We start from the raw sequence: 19662 nt of genomic DNA, 5'->3' as shown, positions 1-19662 counted from the left end.
CTTCCAGTAAAAGGTAAGCTTCTTCCTTATCATAGCCTTTACGTAGAGATACTGAGTCATTCTGCTCTCTGCCTGAGCTGGGACTGGGTATTGTTGGGACCCAGAGTCAATCAAAGAAACAGGCAATACAAATAGATAAAGAGATAGCCAAGATCCTGGTGTTATCAAAGATCAAAAATTATGCTAAAGTACACAGTGTCAAATGCAGGTCAACAGAAATGAAGTCATGAATAATTCTGATGAAGAAGTATAACTATAAGAAGGAACAAAAAGGGGAAAAATTAGACTGAAAAATACAGCAAAATGAAATGGGCTGACTGTCTGGCAGAGCAAAACACAGGAAAGGGTCAGCAGAGTTTAACATAAATTATCCACAATGAATCACCCAGGGGAAAAGAAAATAAAAATCAAAACAAAAACACCAGTGTTTAAGATCTGTGGGACAGTATCAAACTGCTGAACAGAGATACATCCTGGGAGGAAAGGAGAGAAAATGGGGAAGAAGCTATATTGGAATAGAAGATGGCCAAGGATTTTCCAAAACTTGGTGAAAACAATCAATCCACATACCAAAGAGACTCAGTGAACCCAATGCATACAAGGAAAACTATACTTGGGCACATTATAGTCAAATCCCTTCCAGGAAGGAAGGAAGTAATGCATATGAGGTAATGGGAAGGGACACACACACACACACACACACACACACACACACACACACGCGCGCAGGGGCACGGCAGGGGGGAGTTGCAGAGAGAGAGAGAGAGAGAGAGACTTGAAAAAATGTTCAAACAGGCAATGGAGGTATAAAGACATTGAAACAAGTTATAAAAAGCAGCACTGGTGACCTCTAAGCTTGGGCTAGTATGTGTATCTGAGAGCTTTGGTTGCTCCTCAAACATTGCTAGGCAACAAACTCCTTCCCAGAAGCAAGATAAGACTTGACCGGACTTGCCTGATGAAATATCTAGTTACTTTTTTAGAGTTGCTGGTCATGTTTTGATTTGCTTTTCTTTTTGACCAGGGGTGATGGATGAACACAGGGACACACAGGATACAGAAGTCCATGAAGGCAAAGGGATGATTTTGGTAGTTTTTAATAAACCCAGAAATCAAATTAGGTTACTTATACTTGATCTATCCTGTGATCATTTCACCTCTAAATTAAAACTATTTCCTATACCCTTTCTCCAAATAAATTGCTAATTCCATCTTGGCAAACTTCCTGTTATATAAATCTTTGGTTAGCACAACTGTAATGACTCTGAGAAAAGTCAACAAACATAATTCACTAGTGTTTTAAAGTACTGGGGGGAAAAATTTCCCCTGTAGACAAGAGGTGTTGGGTTTTAAGAATTTAACAATGCAAACCAGATCTGCAAAGCTTAAAAAAAAAAAAAAGGACAATATACAGCCATAATATATTGAATGTGTCCAGTCTCATCTGTTATTCAAAGCCAAGCATTAGTGGGCCTGATTGGTACTTGGATGGAAGAACACCTGAGAAAAAAGAGAAAGAGAACTGCATTCCTAAGTTAGGAAAGAGAAACAGGCCAAAATGAGAAATTGTTCCTCCCTGATATTTTTGGTCACAACTTTGAAGAACACTTAAAATTGCAATTTCAGTAATTAAAATACTAAAAACCATACTGATTGTAGTATTTGCACTTGATCATCATTTTACCTGTATTTTGAAACCCCATCCCACACTTTTCTTAAAAATAAAAGAAAACAGAAGCAATTGGCATTTTACTAGATAATCACCAAAAACTATTGGTGGAATTTTTTTTAATTGCATGTATTTTTAAAGGGTACAAAGTGATAATCAAACACATTTTTATAGTGTGCAATGATTATCTCAGGCTAATCATCATCCTTAAATATAATTTTTGTGTGTGTGTTGGCAGCCTCTGGACTCCTTTTTTTTCCTAGATGAAATATATAATATAGTCTTGTCAACTGTGATGGCAACCGTGCTATAGAACATGAAACTTATTCTTCCTCTGTAACAGCATCATGATCATCCACAAGCAACATCGTGAAAAAATATACGACTCTGAAAACAAAATCAACAGAAATTCAAAGCATTCTTCAGATTGCCACAAAGACAGTACAACAGGTCTTATGGGCTGCGGGTAATGCTGTTTTTTGATCTGGTGCTGGCTACGTGGGTAGGGTCACTTTGTGAAAGCTCACTGATATTTGTACTTTGTGTACAAAAATTACTAGTGAAAAAAAGTTTTTAAGATCTTTGGGATAATGTCAAAATATCTGCACTTTCTATAAATAGAGTTTCTTTGGTTTGGTTTGGTTTGCGGTGGGGGGCTAAAACCCAGGAATCTATGCATGCTGGGCAAGTGCTCTACCACTGAGCTATACCCCTAGCCCCTCAAAAGAGTTTTGTTTTTTTGTTTTGAGGATTAGAGAAAGTGATTCTTCAAAAGACAGCTGGATAGCTGGATATACTTTCCTTCAAGTCTAATTACTAAATCCCTTGGCAAAGGGTCTGGCCACAAAACAAATGCTGTTATATTACTGGAATTGAATTTCAAAAATATTTTTTATACTGACATTTTCAAGTGCTTTAATACTGAGTTTATATCATGCTATATAGACAGCATCACAGAAAATAAGTGGAAGTCACTTTCTCCAAAATCACTTGTATGGGAGCTGGGCACGGTGGAACATGCCTGTAATCCTAGCGTCTAGGGAGGCTAAGGCATGAATTCAGAGCCAGCCTCACTATCTTAATGAGGCCCTAAGAAATTCAGTGAGACCCTGTCTCTAAATAAAATACAAAAAGGGATGAGGATGTGTCTCAGTGGTTAAGCCCCTCTGGGTTCAATCCCTGGTAACTAAATAAATAAATAAAATAAATAAAAATCTCTTGGATGGGTCTGAGAAATGCTAGGCTAAAAGAAATGGAGTAAGCTGGATGGTCTTTTACTTTTACTTCTCATTGTTTTCCTAGAATATCCTGCCTTTTTTTTTTTTTTTTTTTTTGCATTGATGGTGAACATGGTCAAACAGTCCATTGTTAAGGGAAAGCTAGGCATTTCATTAGAACTCAGTAGAAGTCAGAAATGGCCAGATTGCTATTGAGGTTTAGAAAATGGCCAAGAATAAAAAGGAAGAAACTCCAGGTCAAAGAGTTATAAATTTCTTCTTGTTGTATGACCAATGTGATTCTGAATCCTGTACAATCAGAAAAATGAGAAATTATATCCCATTTTATTCAAATGTATGAATTGTCAAGATCATTATACTGTCATGTGTAACTAATAAAAAAATTTAAAAAAAAATTTTATGCTGGGTGCAATGTCACACGCCTATAATCCCAGTGGTTCTGGAGGCTGAGACAGGAAGATCGTGAGTTCAAAACCAGCCTCAGCAATGGTAAGGCGCTAAACAACTAAGTGGGACCCTGTCTGTAAATAAAATACACAATAGGGCTGGAGATGTGGCTCAGTGGTTGAAGTTCAATCCCTGGTACAAAAAAAAAAATTAATGTAAGATGATGGATATATTTCTTTATAGTAATAATTTTACTGTTTACACACACGCAGATATATGCATCATAACATCATGTTATATAACCTTAACTCTACACAATAAAATTTATTTTAAAAATTTAAAAATTGGGCAATATATTAACATGCTCAAAATTCATACAGTATTGAAGAGGGATTTTTTAAAAATCCCTTCTACCCCCGTTTTCTATCAGTTCCTATACTCCTATCCCAGAGAGAATGATTATTTTTAGTTTTGTGTGTACTTGTGCAGAATTTATGGCAAATGTGCAGTATTTGACTACCTATGCCAATATAAGTATACGTTCTAATTCTCCTACTATTATTATAGAAAAGAAAATATATTAAGCCCATTATGTAGTCTTTATTTTCCCCTTTGGTGAGGAGATGCTTCCATATAAAACAGAGTCATTCTTTTATATAGCTGCATGTTATTCCACAGCATGGATGAAGTACAATTTGTTTACCCAGTTGACTGTTAAAAGATGTTTGGGCTAGTTCTAATCTTTTTGCTATTAAAATTTATGCTTTAATAAATATGATTTTCCAGGATTCACTTCACATGTATGCTGGTATAGCTAATAGTTATACTACCTAAGAAGAGACTGGTGGTTTGAAATGTCCATATATATTTTCTTTTGATTAATATTGCCAATTTTCCCTCTCCATAGGTCGTACTTACATTCCTACCAGTAATTTTAGTAAGGAAAACAAAAAAGCAATTTCTCCAGAAAGTGTTATCACACTTTTAGATTTTTGCTGATCTGATAGAAGAAACATGTCACAATGGTTTATTTTTATTTTTTGTAGTTGTAGATAAGACAGAATGCCTTTATTGCATTTGTTAATTATTATGTGGTGGTGAGGATCGAACCCAGTGCCTCACGAATGCTAGGCAATCCCTCCGCCACTGAGCTACAGCCCTAGACCTCACATCAGTTTTTATTTGCACTTCCCTTATGAGGCTAGTTGAGAACCATTTCCTATGCATAAAAGTCATTTATTTGTATTTGCTTTGCTTTGAATTGTCTTTTGTGCCCTTTGTCCATTTTTCTTAAGGGTTTAGTATTTCTGCTAAAGCCAGTGGAGACAAAATCTTGTAGACAGGGATAGACGGGCATAGACCTCTGGGGCACAAACACTTTCAGAGAGTTCTGTAGCACTTGCTTAGGCAGCACGGAGTCAAGTGGCAGGAGAGTGGTATCTGCATCTAAGGATTTCTCTGGCACTTAAGGTAAAAAGAGCATTAGCACTACTTGAAGCAAAACAGTAAAAATAAAAGGGATTGCCTTTCTTTTCAACCCCATAGAAGACATGCCTGGGACACTGCCTAACCCTCCAGATGGCAGTGGCACAGAACAGGCATGATGGCTAAACTGTATGATCCTGGCCTCAGGCTCACTACCTCTATGACCTTGTGGGCGTTTCTGAACTTCACAGCTCTGTCCTGACCAAAGGCAGTGAATCATTGTGCACAAAGTCTGCTAGGAAGGTAGAAGACGACAGTGTAAGTCAGCATTCAACATGCATCATGACATTCTTTTGGAGATGGAGAGAACTGATCACTTGGAATGTGGGAAAGCACTCTGCTTTTCGTGTGATCCACACTGTGATAGTCTTGCCCTATAAAATAGCAAACATGGCCCATAGGAGTTGAAATTGAAGTCAGGGGTCCCACAAAGTTAAAGAACAAGTGGAGAAAAGAGGAAAATATCACCTATCAGAGCAAAGTAACCTTTTTGTTAATATCCAAATCATGGTAGGTTATTTATTGGTGTTTGTTGGTTTTTGTCTAATGAAAACTTACAGCTCAAACTTTTATCCTTGGATATGGGGAGGTGGCCATAAAATTCACTGTGAGAATTCTCTTTCTTTCATTAGTTCTCTTTACCCCTCAGCCAGTCAGAAGCAAATGAGGTAAAATCAATGAAAATTAAAGTTTTGTTTTTTTTTTTTTTTAATGACCGATACCCACAGCAATTTCAGAATGGTTTACATTTCTACTGTTTCACTTTTAAAATCTTATGTTTCATGATGCTGCTTTCCCAGCGCCTCATTTAGTGCACAGTAAAACTGACAGAAGGTTTTTTTCCTTCTTCCTTTGTTTGTCAGGGGTACCTGTTTCTTGATCCGGGTGCTGCTATTATGGGATTGTTCACTTTCTGGAAATTCAGCAGGCCATATTCTTTGAAACTATACTACTTTTCAATAGCTAGTTTTGTACACATGAATCCTCTTCTGGGAAACAAAACTGGTCTGAATCCATAAAAAGGAAGTAGCTGCAACTGCCAGGCCTATGCCAACGGTACCATCTGTGGAAAGTATTAGCTTCTCCCGCCACCATGGTAGCTGTGTCCATCACTGCCAGGTGTGAGATTAAGAATAGGGATGAACCACATTTGAACCCTGGCTCCCTTTGACTAGCTGCGTGATCTTGTGCAAATATTCAAGGCCACTGTGCTTCTGTTTCCTCCTCAGCAAAAAGGCAGTGAAGGTGTTTGAGGACAGATAGAAGTGAATGGTGGGAACATGAGGTTAAGAGAATCATCTTCTAAAATGGGGCCACTGTGCTGACCCCCCACACAGTTTCTTTTCCAAGAAGCAATTTATCTGCAGCCCTGCCTGACCTCAATGGATAGGATATGTCACATTCTTCAACAAACTACCTATTGACTGCAGGAGAAATGCAGGCCCGAAATAATGTCAAGGGGGAAAAATGCAGGAGACTTTTGTGACCAGATCCTGAAACTCCTGGAAATAAGGATAGTCCCTCTTATCCATAAAATATATAAGAATGTATAATTAAGAATCAATCAGAGCCAGTCAGCATGGGCCAAGGGGATCTAGAGTTGCCATGGCAGTGGGGACTTGAAAGTCTGATGTCAACTTGCTGTCAGTCAATAGTCAAGAGGTTCTCTCTGGAAACTTCTCTGGGATCCCCAATAAAACGGAAGTGCAGGAGAGGCACTCTGTCCATCTCCTCTCTGAGACGACCTACTCTTTCCCTTGAGAGTGTCCCCTTCCCATTTGCCTATCCTGTCAATAAACTCATACCTGTTACTCCGAGCAACATGTCTGAAATCTTTTTGACTTGATTGGAAGAATTGGGGTTTGAAGAAGGGGTCTTCACACTACCTCAATTTCTGGATAGGCCCCAGCTCTATAACAATGGCACTGGACATTCTAAGGTTATGATGAGTGTGAAAGGAAATTGTGTGTGAAGCTCCTGGAACCACATTGGCACAGGCCAGCGTGGCTTAGGTGTTGGCAATCCCATTAGTCCTGGGAGCATCACCTCTCTCACAGGTGATCCCTTCCCTTATGTCATAATGTTTGTCTATATTTTCCTGGAGAGATCTAAGAGAATGTTGAAAAGAGGGTGAGGGGAATCCTACAGCTCCCTCCAGAGCATGATCAAGTTCCAGTGTGCTACTGTTCACTCCCATGCCCTTGCCTCCAGCCTCCAAGCAATTTTCCCACCATCTCATGTACAGTCTGCCCTTCATATGTGCTCCTGTAAAATGACTATATACAGTGCAGTGTGCATCTGTTTTTAATTGACACTAAAAGTAGGGTGCTACAGAATTGATTATAAGCTTATTCCACACAGTAATGTGTTTTAGGCTCTATCCACATGGCTGTGTGTTCCACCCTTTGGGCAGCTGCTTCTAATCACTGTTACTCCACAGCGTCACCCTATTTTCCCAGTCATCCTTTCAGCTGTCTACTGCTATTGTCTCTGCTTCTACCTTTGCAGCAAGCAACACTGCTGCAAGAGGTATCTGTATGCATGTCCTCACACTGAGGCAACTTCTTTAGGACTGTGATCCCTGGGTCAAGGGCAATCTGGAATCTAACAAGTGTTGCCAGTCATTTCCCAAAGCAGCCTGCTTACTCTACAAAATGCCTGCCCCAGACCACACATTCATAAAAATGCTCCTAATGAGGAAGGGGGTGTTATTATTCTTCCATTGCACTGATGAAGAGAGAGACCTTCCCTTGGCTTCAGTCATTGTACCCAATTTGAAAAGAGTTCTGTGTGATCTCAGAGGCAGTGTGTAACCCATCAGGATGGACAATGACAAGAGCCTTCATGTTGACCTGTCATATATATCCTTCAATCTGGTCCAGCCCATAACAACTTGTGATACTTTTGTAATATGCCTGCCCACACATGTGCTGTTTAAAAAATCCTAACCTTCCTTTAAGGTGCAGATGAAAAACCACCACTTCCAAGAAGTCTCTTCCAACTGCCACTCACAGATCTCCCTCCACTTAAAAATCAGCACAACATTGATACTGTTTACCATGCAATTTATTACTGTCTCTGCTTTATTTCTTTGCCAATGAAATCACATTCCTGAAGGAAAGAATCACATCCTACAAGTTATAATTCTTCATGCCTAACACACTGCTGAGAATATAGCAAGCATCCAAAAATAGTTAGAACTACAGACTTTTAACAATGAAGATTTTCTATCTCAAAAACCAATTGATCCTCACTTCTTTTTACAAAAGAGAGGAAACTTCCAGAAAAGTTAAATAATGATGACCTAATAACTATGATAATAGCATTCATAATTTACAGCTTGGGGATTGATGAATTGCCTGACCATGTGACAAAATATTTCATGCATATGTCACAGGATCTTCAAACCAATCTGATAAGAATCATATTATTTTGGTCCTCATTTTGTGGATGAGAAAACTGAGGCTCTATCAAAGTGTTTAAGGTCATAACTAATAAGTTTTAGAAATGAGATCCATGCTCATTTTAGTAAGGACCAAAGATAACTTGTAGATCACTGATGTCAAAACAACAAAACTGTAAGGTATCTCAAAGATTTTTATTAGAAATTTGAGATTCCCTAAAGGTCTTTATAAAAAAGTTTACACAGTGCAACATTTTATGTGACTAAAATACTGCCTGGAATAATTATGGCAACCAGTCTTCCAGTCCCTTCTCCATCTTTTTATGTTCTTAAATATAGTAACAAGCTTTGCATCCTCCAAAAAAGAAGAAATTATTCTTTAACACTTGAAATTCCTGGGACTAAGAAGGCGCTAATTACCATCTAGAAACTCTATGCATAATAAGACCCAAAAATGTAGATAATTTGAAGTCTATACTCTCAGCGCTTTAAAAAAAAAAAAATCAACCTATTTTCTTCTGATATAACAGACTGAAAATTCCATGTTTTTCCACTGTTTTTATTTTACAGCATCTATGCAACTATGAACTCTGGTCCAGGCAGCTTCTTCCTCAGTCTGAACAGTGGGTTTCTGAGGTCTCAAAGATATTTACTCTTCAGATAGGTAAAAATGAAAAAAAAAAAAAAAAAGATCAATCCTAAAAGGTTTATAGTAGTGAGAAAAGAAGACCATCTGCTCTGAGATAGCTCTGGGCTGATTTTCCCAGCAGGGGAGCCCAAGTTTTATAAACCTCATTCTCATTAGAGAAAAGGAGAGAAATTGCTGAGAATTAGTATAAAGGATTTTAAAGCCCTACAGCAGACTGAAACCATGGATCTTAGACGGACATGCAGGTTTTTGTATGAATTAGCTGTGTATCGGGGTGGTTTGGTTTGTTTATTTAAAGAATAGAATATTACAACACTTCCTGGTTTTGAAATTTATTAGATGCTATGCCTGCCGCTATTTGCACTCACATGCTCAAAATTTTCAATACAATCTTTATGAACCTATTTATTCTGGATCAGCAAAGCTTCCAAGGTAAAATGACAGCTCGCGGGGAATAAATCTTCATCATCCTTTTGTGCTGAAATGCCAGGAGATTTGAAAACTAATCCTCTGCACCCTCCCATGTTCTCTTCTGTCTACCAGATCGTGTCCCTGATGCTCCTGTACCAAATTGATTTTTATTTAACAGAGGCCTTTACCAGCTCCACAAATAACAGCTCTGTGGTCTTTGAACTATGATTCCTACTGCCCGTTTTGCTTCATTCTTTGTTCATTTGCTGTGTTAACAGGGTTCCTACTGGGGGACAGACAGGTGAGTATATTCTCAAAGTGAAAGACACTTTAGACATTCCCAGTGGATGAGCTTAGCCAATCAGAGGTGCACTGCTTATCTTTGATCTCCCCCTCACTCTTTACTATTATTCAAATAAAACAGATTTCAAAGCTTGTTTTCCCACACTAAAGCACAAAAGCCTTTTGGAGGCAAAGCAAAAATTCAGACAAAAAAAAAAATAGCCAACACCTTGAGCAGAAAGTGAGCCCCTTATTATTGGTACCCATACCTCCCCCCACTTTTAAAATCATTTCTGTTTTGAAAATTAATTTCCACTGAAGACACTGGTGGAAGATAGCGAGGCTCTGCAAGTAATGAAGAATAATGCTGTTGGGAGAGGGATTTTAGGACTGAGAAATGTCATTCAAAAATCTTAGACTAAATGGTAAAATATCTAGTTTTCAACAGCGTTCGTAAGAGAGAAAAACAATTCTGCAAGTTGGTTGAGAACATGTCACATATTCCTGTTTTTGCCAATGACAAAACAGAGAGTAATGGGGGTTCAGGTGACTAGCTAAGGCCACAGAGCTGCTTTACAACAAAGTTCAATGTACAACCCAGTCCAGTGTATTCTCTGTACCGCACCCCATGGTAATTGGGAAGCTAAATGTTACCATCTGACCATACTGCTTCCCAGACTGAACAATGCAGACTCACAATAAAATCCATGTTCTCAAAAGGCTTGGCAGCTGGTTTACCATAAACTGTTACTGACCCTCAGAACATGGAAACCTATAATTTGTAAGAATTCTTTACTACATCTCAGGTTATTGAGTTGAAAATGATACAGTGCTGATTTAAGCCAAGTGTGCTTACAATAAAAGGTCACTGGCTACACAGATGCACATTTCCATTTGCCATTTATTAGCCTAGTAATGCATCCGGCACAGCAAACAGCAGCTTCTCCCATTGCTCGTTAATATTAGGAAAGATTTTCAGGCACTCCTCAAATTTCTAGCATTTTGGAAAGGAAAGGATCTGACCTTTTAAACCTATTTGGTACTATGGCTGAACCAATTCACACAGTACATTAAGGCATCAGATAGATTCTTCACAGCAGGTTAATGAGTTCCTCTGAAAGTTTGAAAAAGAAGTCATGAGTCTCACTCAAAAGAGAACAACATTAAAGCCTCTCCCCACCACTAGAAGAAAATTAGTTAATTGACAGTTTACTTTATAACACATTGCATGGTATTTCTGAAAAAATACTAAAACAGAATGAAATGAATATGGGACAAAAGAAAAGAGGGGAACAAAACACCAGGTGAGCTGCGTCCTTAAACAATCACGGAGCAAGAGGTACATGCTTTGTCTACCAGTGGATGCCGTCAATTCACAGGAGACTTCAGGACTTCATTTGTTAACAATTTGTAGGTAGGTTCAAAGGGGGCCTGCTCTACTGAGCTGTCCTCTGCATCAGCAAAATTCACATCTTAGATGATGAAACCATCAGACTTAATCAAGCTAGTTTACTTTCCCCCCTCACATGTTAACAAAACTCGTATGACTTAATCACAAGTTTCCTGAGTTGTCTGGGGCTCAGGAGGGAAGGGACATCCAAGGGACTTAATAGCATCAAAGGGCTATGACATCTGAAGTCTATTTTTAAATACTTTAGCATATGCAATATAGTATTTTTGATGGGCTAAAATTATACCTATGCACAGTCAGCATCCCTAACCAGAATTTACTCACTCAGGGTGGTCAAGAAGCATGATATCAGAGGTCCCTGCCTGTAAGTCAACACCAGAGATTTTGCTAACTGGCAAACTCAAATGGGTTTTCATTGATGATTTCAAACTCTGTAGCTTGCTAGTCACATGGCAGATGTTAAAAATAGGCTTTTGTTGCTGAAATTAATGATATTTAAGTGGAAACAAAAAATAATTTTAGAGACATTCTTATCTCTTTCATGAACAGGACATAAGAATCCAAAAAGGCCTTATGTTTAGCAATAGGGCCAGAGGATCCCTATTGCTTAATGCTCACTATACAGATGAGAGAATCCTACCTCTGGAAAGTTGTTGTGTTGAGTGAAACCTTTCCAAAAAATTTGACTGGAGTGTTTCACATGGCCAGAGATGTCACTGAGTTTAAAGAACACATGCTTTTTGTCCCTGTTGCCTAAAATACGTGTTTAATGAAAGCCTATGTGTAGGAGAATTGGCCTGAGACTACCTGACCTGTTTGGGTTTAGCACTTCCTCACCCCAAACCTCAGCCACCCTTTGCAGCTTTGCAGTCACTTGGGCATGACCGAGTGGCCTTAAGAATATCCCAGCCTACATGTAATAATCATAGCACTGCAGCTGATGTACACCACCTCAGTGAACTTTCAGGAATTTTACAAACCAATTGTTAAAGATACTCATGATAGGCTTAAAACATCTAAATTTACAAATAAATACATTATACTGACAAAAAGGGTAAAGGATACTCAAAATTGATCTTCTTCCTAATTTTTCCTCCCTAGTGGTGCTGGGGACTGAGCCCAAGACCTTATGCTTGCCAGATAAATGAACCGAACAACATCTCCAACCCCACTTCCTAATTCTTTGTCATATTGTACTAGAGTTTACATCAATTCTATCTAATGATAGACAAACTATTAACATAAGTAATTATATAGTAGAGCTTTATTGGGCATCTCTCCCTAGCTATGAGATTAATGATGACACACATATTTGCAACCAGCCATGGTGGGAATGCAAACACCATGGAAACTAGCAAATGCTACAAATCGAGACTGTTTTGCTTTCATCCTGGTTGTTAAACATTTACCAGAACATCACTGGTAATGTAATGGTCTTGAATTAAGAGAGAAGTCACTGCCTTCTCTCCATATCCGTATTCTACACCCTCAGTTACATCCACGTAAGTAAAACCCCACACCCATTTTGTGCAGAGGTCCCTTTCTGCCATGCACACCTGCTGCCCAAGGCGACAGGACACACTCACTTTTGAAGCAGCTGGGTCCACTAGTCTCTGGCGATGCCGGGCTGAGTTGAAATGGCTCTTCGGAGGCTGCCCTTCCTGACAGTGAATGGAAGATGGGGAATGAGCAAGAGGAGGGAAGGGAGAGGTGGGGCATGGGATGATGGGAAATGATCAGAAAAGGGAGAGGGACAGTGTTTAACAGCACCGTACTTCATCTCTTTTAGCTAAAAATCTAATAACGAAAACACATAACAGATACTCCCCCGCAAAAAAAGCACACGCTACATGCAAGTCATTTTGTTAAAAAAGGTGTGTGTGTGTGTGTGTGTGTGTGTCATAAAGTCACAACTGAGGTCCAGGATCAAGACTTTTCCTGCCAAGTTTTCATTCTTTATTATTTGGTCACTTCCTCCATTCATACATTAAGGTCACTATTTAACACTGGAACTTGATTTCCCTTCATATGAAGTCCCTCTTCCTGAAAAGAAAGAAGTGATTATGGAGCATCCTTAGGGTTAGACTTGCCCCCGTTTGCGTATCACCATCATGAATCATCGTCCTCCTCAGAACCATGAAAATTCTCCTGACTGGGAAGCTTCTCTCTCCATCATCCTGGCAGAATTCATCTCTTCTGTGAGCCACCAATAAACACTGCCCCTAAACGCACATTATTTTTTATTGGCTTAACAGTGATTTACATTAAATTGTATACACTAAACCTATATAAAACGGTGGTGGTCTTCTCCTTAGACCAATTCTGTCAATGCCTCTGTGTGTGTATAGCAAATGGATCACACAGGGAGACTTCCACTTCCCTGTGACACATTCCCTGCCAACACACGCAGACATTACCTGAGGTAGTACCTTATATCTTAAAGGAGAAATTTGGAACCGGAGCCCCCATATATGCTACAGAGGGTCACTCCTCCATCTTTCAAAGCTGCACATCAGTAAACAAGAATTTAAGAAGGAAGCATTACCTCCCTGTGAGCACTGGCTCCGGGGATGGCAAGATGGAAAGAATAGAGGTGGTCTCACAAAACCCTTGGGCTTAAAGGTCCAGTTGCCTGGCAGCAAAATAACCCTTGGGTCAGGAACAGCATTTGCTCAGCTCTAGTAAAGAGGAAGGTAAAAGAGCCTCCACTTAGGTAAAAATTCAATGCCTGTACTACACCACTTCAGAATTTTTTATTTTTTAATTCTAGGAATAACAGCTCTGTTACTTCTAAGACATGTATCAATCAAACCCACCAAACTGCCAACAATCACTGGTTTGGTGTCCACAGCATAATGCTCACCTTTCAAAAGAGAAATGTCATGAGGAGCAGATTGCAGGGAAGGATTGTGTTTTGTTTTGTTTTGTTTTGTTTCTAGAACTGCCCTGCCAACCTGCATTCTTTCTCCACTCTCTTTTGGAAAAAAAAAAAATGCAAACAGTCTTGACCCTCAGCTAACCTAGAGAATGCACCAAAGCTTTAATAGCAGAAATGATATTCATTGACTCACTCACTACTTTACCAAAAAAAAAAAAAAAAAAATGACCATGCCTTCCCATGTCAACAGAATCAATAGTTTTTACATGAGAAATGTAGTTTGAGGGGAAAAAAAAAAACAGACATTATTTATTTAGGTAAATTTGTTTAGAAATTATCCTTTAAACTTAAATGATTTATCAGAATGGGTTTTTAAATGCTTTTCCTTTTCTTCCTAAAAGAAGTTATCACATGTAAATAAATTGTCATCCTCATTAATACATCTGGAGAACTCTCTGCCCTTATTAACCTCCCAGTGGAAAGATTACAACTGAGTTAAGAGTTCCAATGCACAGTGCCAGGCTCCCACTCATCAGGAAAAAAATTAATCTCAGCCTTAAATACACAATTACAGTCAATGCACAAATTAACTAAATCCTGGGCCTGTGGTTTATTGCTCTTCTTCTGACTCCAAGGTGAAAATGTTATCTTTTTTTAATTAGCTAATTGTACCATGAACTCAGCAGGAGGCAGATGTGGATATTAAACCTGAGATCTGAATCTTAAACTCCCAGTTGCTAGAAAGCTGGTTTAAAAAGAGCAAGCACATTCTTCAAGGGGTGGCTTTTTGGAACCTGGTCTCTCTTTTATCTCATTTATCATCAAATACAACTTGTGTAACAACAGTCTGCCTGCAATGAACAAATAGGTCTATGAAATAATCAATGTAGTTAGACAGAGATTCTAGTAATATATCTTAATAGAAACCCAGGAAGAGCCTGGAGGATTAATGTCATTTTAATGAATTGCACATAGAGTGAAAATAAAGGAATTGTCAACAGCTCACAGCAAGTTTTTCTCCATATGAACCACATCTTAAATTTAAACTAACATTAATTTTCAATAGTCCCATTAAACTGTACTGTTAAAAAAAAGTCTTTGATAGTTAGCTGCTTATATATTCACAAGTTAGTCTGGTGACACTGAGAGCCTATATAAAGAAATACACATTTAGACCCTAGATGGAGACCTTTGAGAAAACTTTAGTCATTAAGAATCTGGAACATCTGCTTCATCACTTTCAGGGAGACCCTAACTGAAATGCTTTTCTTTCCTTTTTTTTTTTTTCCATTTACTTACCAGATCTCCTGATATTTCCAGAAGTACAAACAATGCATCTTTGAGATTAGTCAACTAAGTACAATTGTACCACATCAACTATGTATAGAACATTATATATTTGTTAAAAAGCAAACAGTACCCACAAATTGTTTCTTACAAAATCCACTTCCTTATATGCTATGGCTTGAATGTGCACACCCCCATATATAACAGAGCCCCCTTTAAAATTAAAAGCTCTAATCTCCCAAAATTTTCTGACGAATCATTTTTTTGCAACTGAGATTCCTCATGCTGAGAAGGGAAACTGAGGAACTGTCCCCAAAGAATGGGCAGATGCCAGCAAGACTGGAAAATTGGAATTGTAACATAATCTCTGGCCAGCACTTACCAGCTATGTTTCCTGCCTTTTGTGCCTTTCCTCTTATAAAAGTTATTTTTGCCCCTCTACCCCTGAAGATGGAGATTTGAGACAGAAAAGGTACCTCTTGTGCAGGGCCAATTTGGAATAAGCCTATTTTCTTTCACCAACCTCTGTCTCCCAAATATAACAGCTGAGCACTCAGTAGAACCTACTACTCCAGTAGCAAAAAATTCATACATTCAAAACTTAATCCCCAAATTTACAGTTAATGGTATTTGGAGGTGGGGCATTTGGGAGATAACTCGAATTAGATGAGGTTATAAGGGTGGGGATCCCTATGAGGGCATTAATGGCTTTCTAAGAAGAGGAAGAGAACTGTAAACTGGCTTGCTTGTTCTCTTTCGCCATGTTATGATAGAGCAAAGAGACTCTTACCAGATGCCAAGCAGATGCAAGCATCTTAGTCTTGGACTTTTCAGCCTCTGGACAATGAGGTAAATAAACTTCTATTCTTTATAAATAGCTCAGTCTCATGTATTTTGTTACAGCAACAGAAAATGAACTAAGATAATATACATAACAAATTTGGTCACACAATTTCTATATTCAAGGAAAACATTGAATTCTATCAACCATGCTAACATTAAAGGCAAAATTTGTGACTTCATTTTCTTCAGCAAATTCCAAGTCCCCCAAATCTGTTTCTCCTCCTAAATGACAGTCTTCAAACTCTGGTATCTGTCATTCCAGACTGAGACATCAGCCTCCTTCTACCATTTACCTCCTGGCTAATGACATCAACATCAGCAAAATAACAGATTGGACCTGGGTGAGCCCTGCAGGACTCTGAACTGAATGGCTTATTTGTGTATGCAAATTGGGACTCTTCAGTGCAAAAGGAACTGGGGGAGGGGGTTTGGGGGAGTTGAATTCCTCACCATTAGTTTTGTGAAAATAGAAGCATATTCTATTGCTTAGGTGAACTCAACCAAAATCATTTTGCTGTGATAACCAGCAGTAATAAAGGTAGCAACCCTCAATTATGTAAATAAACTATTAGAAAATGACAAAAAAAAGAGCTGACATGAGCATATGTAGTAAATTAATGAGACACATTTCATATTCAAGCTAAATGCTTTCTCCAAGCCTTCACCTGTTAAATAAGTCATTTTTTAGAAATTACAAACATTCCTTAACATTGCAGATCATACTTTTTAAAGAAATTATTATTCCCTTAGCATTAAAGATCTGATACCTTATAGTGCTGTAGCCTAATTTGCATCACATGAGCATATTTACAAGAATGCTCTGTGGAAAACAATATATCAGGCTTGAAATAATGGGTACCCAATGAATTTAGTTGCTTACAGCACACTATTTACAAAAGCCTAATTCTTTAAATCAGGTGTAAGTTACTCTATATCAAAATGAGATCCACAAGGAAAATTTAAAACTTAGCATATCTATAATTTTGGCATGAATCCCATTTAAAAAATCTATCATTGGACATTTCTAGCAGAGACATTTTAACGTTAAAACAATCCAGAAAATAACAGAATGGATCATAAATGTGTTTTAAGGGCTATTGCTTTTAAAAAGTAAGTCCTGAAACATTTTAATTCTGAAAAGACTCACATGCATTGTCAGGGAAGAATAATTTCTTCACCCAACTTATACATGTATTTTTGTGACAAATGTTTTGCCCCCAATCAAAGCTCTCACTAAATACTATATTTAAACACTAAATCACTATTATGAATAGGCACTATCAAAGAGGCCCTTGAACATCATTAACTTAGGACCACACAAAGTCAAAATTCTTCATGAAGACAATTTGATTGATAGAATTTACAAGGTTGAGAGAGAGAACAATTGTCAAGCATATCAAAACAGGGATCAGAAACCAAAGAATATTGAAGAAAATGTGTCATTTAGAATATAGAGCACATTTTTCATTATGATATAAGCATCTGAAACTCTTGGAACTAATCATACAATAATTTATGAAAAACTTCATAATGAATAATGTCATAAAGAAGAGAGTAAATCATCTTTTCTTATCTTTTTTCAAAGCTGGGCTTTTCAAGTTAGCTCAAAAGGTGAGTCACCAAATGGGAAGGAGGAAGGAAGAGCCCCACCTCTATAAGCAGACCTGGAGACCCTGGTTTTCTAGCTTCCTTCGCTATAAAGCTCATATTTTACGCCATGAAATAATTTATTAGCTCTACCAGCATTGGACTCTATATCCTGAACTACTTTAATTCCTATTAAAACAAATTCTCATCTCTAAATTGAAGAAGTGACCCTCAGACAAAATCTACACTAAGGGTACCGGGGATGTAACTCAGTGGTAAAGTGCCTACTTTGTGGGTGAATGGGTGAATTCCTGGGTTCCATTCCCAGCACTGCAAAAAAGCAAGTCAACACACACACACACACACACACACACACACACAATAAAAACAATAAGACAAACAAACAAACAAAAACACAAAGAGGGAGTTCTTAAATTATGATGAAATAGGAATCACCCAGGAAACTCATTAAAAATGCTTTAGGTAGCATCCCAAACTTCAGTCATTTATGTTTGACTCCATGCATGTACTATGTGTACTATCATTTTACTAATAGTTTTATTTAAAAAGATGACTCCTTCTTTTAAAAAATTAAATGCTTGTATTCTAAAGATGGCCTACTTAATGGCATTTTTTTTAGGGGGGAGTACCAGGGATTGAACTCAAGGGCACATGACAACTGAGCCACATCCCCAGCCCTATTTTGTATTTTATTTAGAGACAGGGTCTCACTGAATTGCTCAGCACCTCACTTTTGCTGAGGTTGGCTTTGAACTTGCAGTCCTCCTGCCTAAGCCATCCTGAGCAGCTGGGATTACAAGCATGCACCATAACGCCTGGCCACATAATGGCATTTTTAAATCATGGTTTTGTTGTATTTATTACACTTCTTTTCTAATGCAAATTAAGAAAAATGTAATAAACACTAAATTAAAATATATACACATTGACTGGTGCCATCCTGTGTGCAGAGGTGTCTGTCTTAAAGTGTGTCCACCAGTCAATGCAAGGGTGCAACCCAGGTGGTGTACTTTCAGGGGTGGGATGGAAATGACGGGTACTCCACTGTAACAACTCCCTAACCACTCCACTGCCTACTCGAAGATGCCATGCAGAAATCACAAATTTCCCATGTGTATGATTCAATTTTTGACCTTGGTCTCCTAAGTCTGTCCTTCTTGGTGTTCCTCATCTCTAGGACAGAGACCACTACTTACCTGGATTCAATGACCTAGGAGTCACATTGCTGTCTTCTTTTCTGACCCATTTCTACCTTCTGTTATCTCCCTCATGGACCAAACAACCCCATCCCTATGTAACCCTCAGCACATGCTCTGGACTCTGGACTTCACAATACATTTCCAATCCATCCTTTCTTACACTATTTTCAGCTTCATCTAAGCCATCCACATTAGTGTGCTGGGGCTGCGTAACAAAAGTGCCACACACTTGGGGCCTCAAACAACAGAAACCAGTGTCTCATAGTACTAGAGTATGGAAGCCTGTGATGAAGGTGCCAGCAGGGCTAATTCTTCCAAGGGCTGTAGAGAGAATCTGTCCCAGGCCTCCTCCTTGCCTCAGAGTCAACCATCTTCTCCAGTCATGACATCTTTCCTCTTAGCAGGCCTGTCTCTATATCCAAATGTCCTCTTTTTCTAAAGACACCAGCCATACTGAATTAGAACCCACATTAATGACGACTTCCTTTTATCTTGATCACCTCTGTGAAGACTCCCCTCCAAATCTGTTCCATTCTGAAGTACCAGAGGTTCAGACTTCAACATAGTAGGGGTGGGGACACAATTCAACCCATAACACCACCCAAGTCATCCAGAGTCTAGCAATACTCTTGAATCTCCTTTCTGCTGCTTTGCTTTCCATAGTCTTATCCTCCCAGGGGCAGATAAGCCACATTAAAAAAAAAAAAAAACATAAATCATGTCACTCTCCCCCAAACTTTCACTGTCTTTCCCTTCCACTCCCCTCAAGTCCTTCATGCCTGCCAAGCCATGAGTGATCCAGCCCTGGCTGCTTGTCTGACTCCCCATTATCCATACTCCTTACTTGCTTCACTCCAGCCAATGGTAGTCTTTGTGCCACTTCAGAGCCTTCCAGACACTTTTCCAGCTGCA

This window comes from Urocitellus parryii, chromosome 1 (assembly GCF_045843805.1).
Source record: "Urocitellus parryii isolate mUroPar1 chromosome 1, mUroPar1.hap1, whole genome shotgun sequence".
Taxonomy (NCBI): domain Eukaryota; kingdom Metazoa; phylum Chordata; class Mammalia; order Rodentia; family Sciuridae; genus Urocitellus; species Urocitellus parryii.
The sequence above is the reverse complement of the archived record's forward strand: the minus strand, read 5'-3'. Positions refer to the sequence as shown.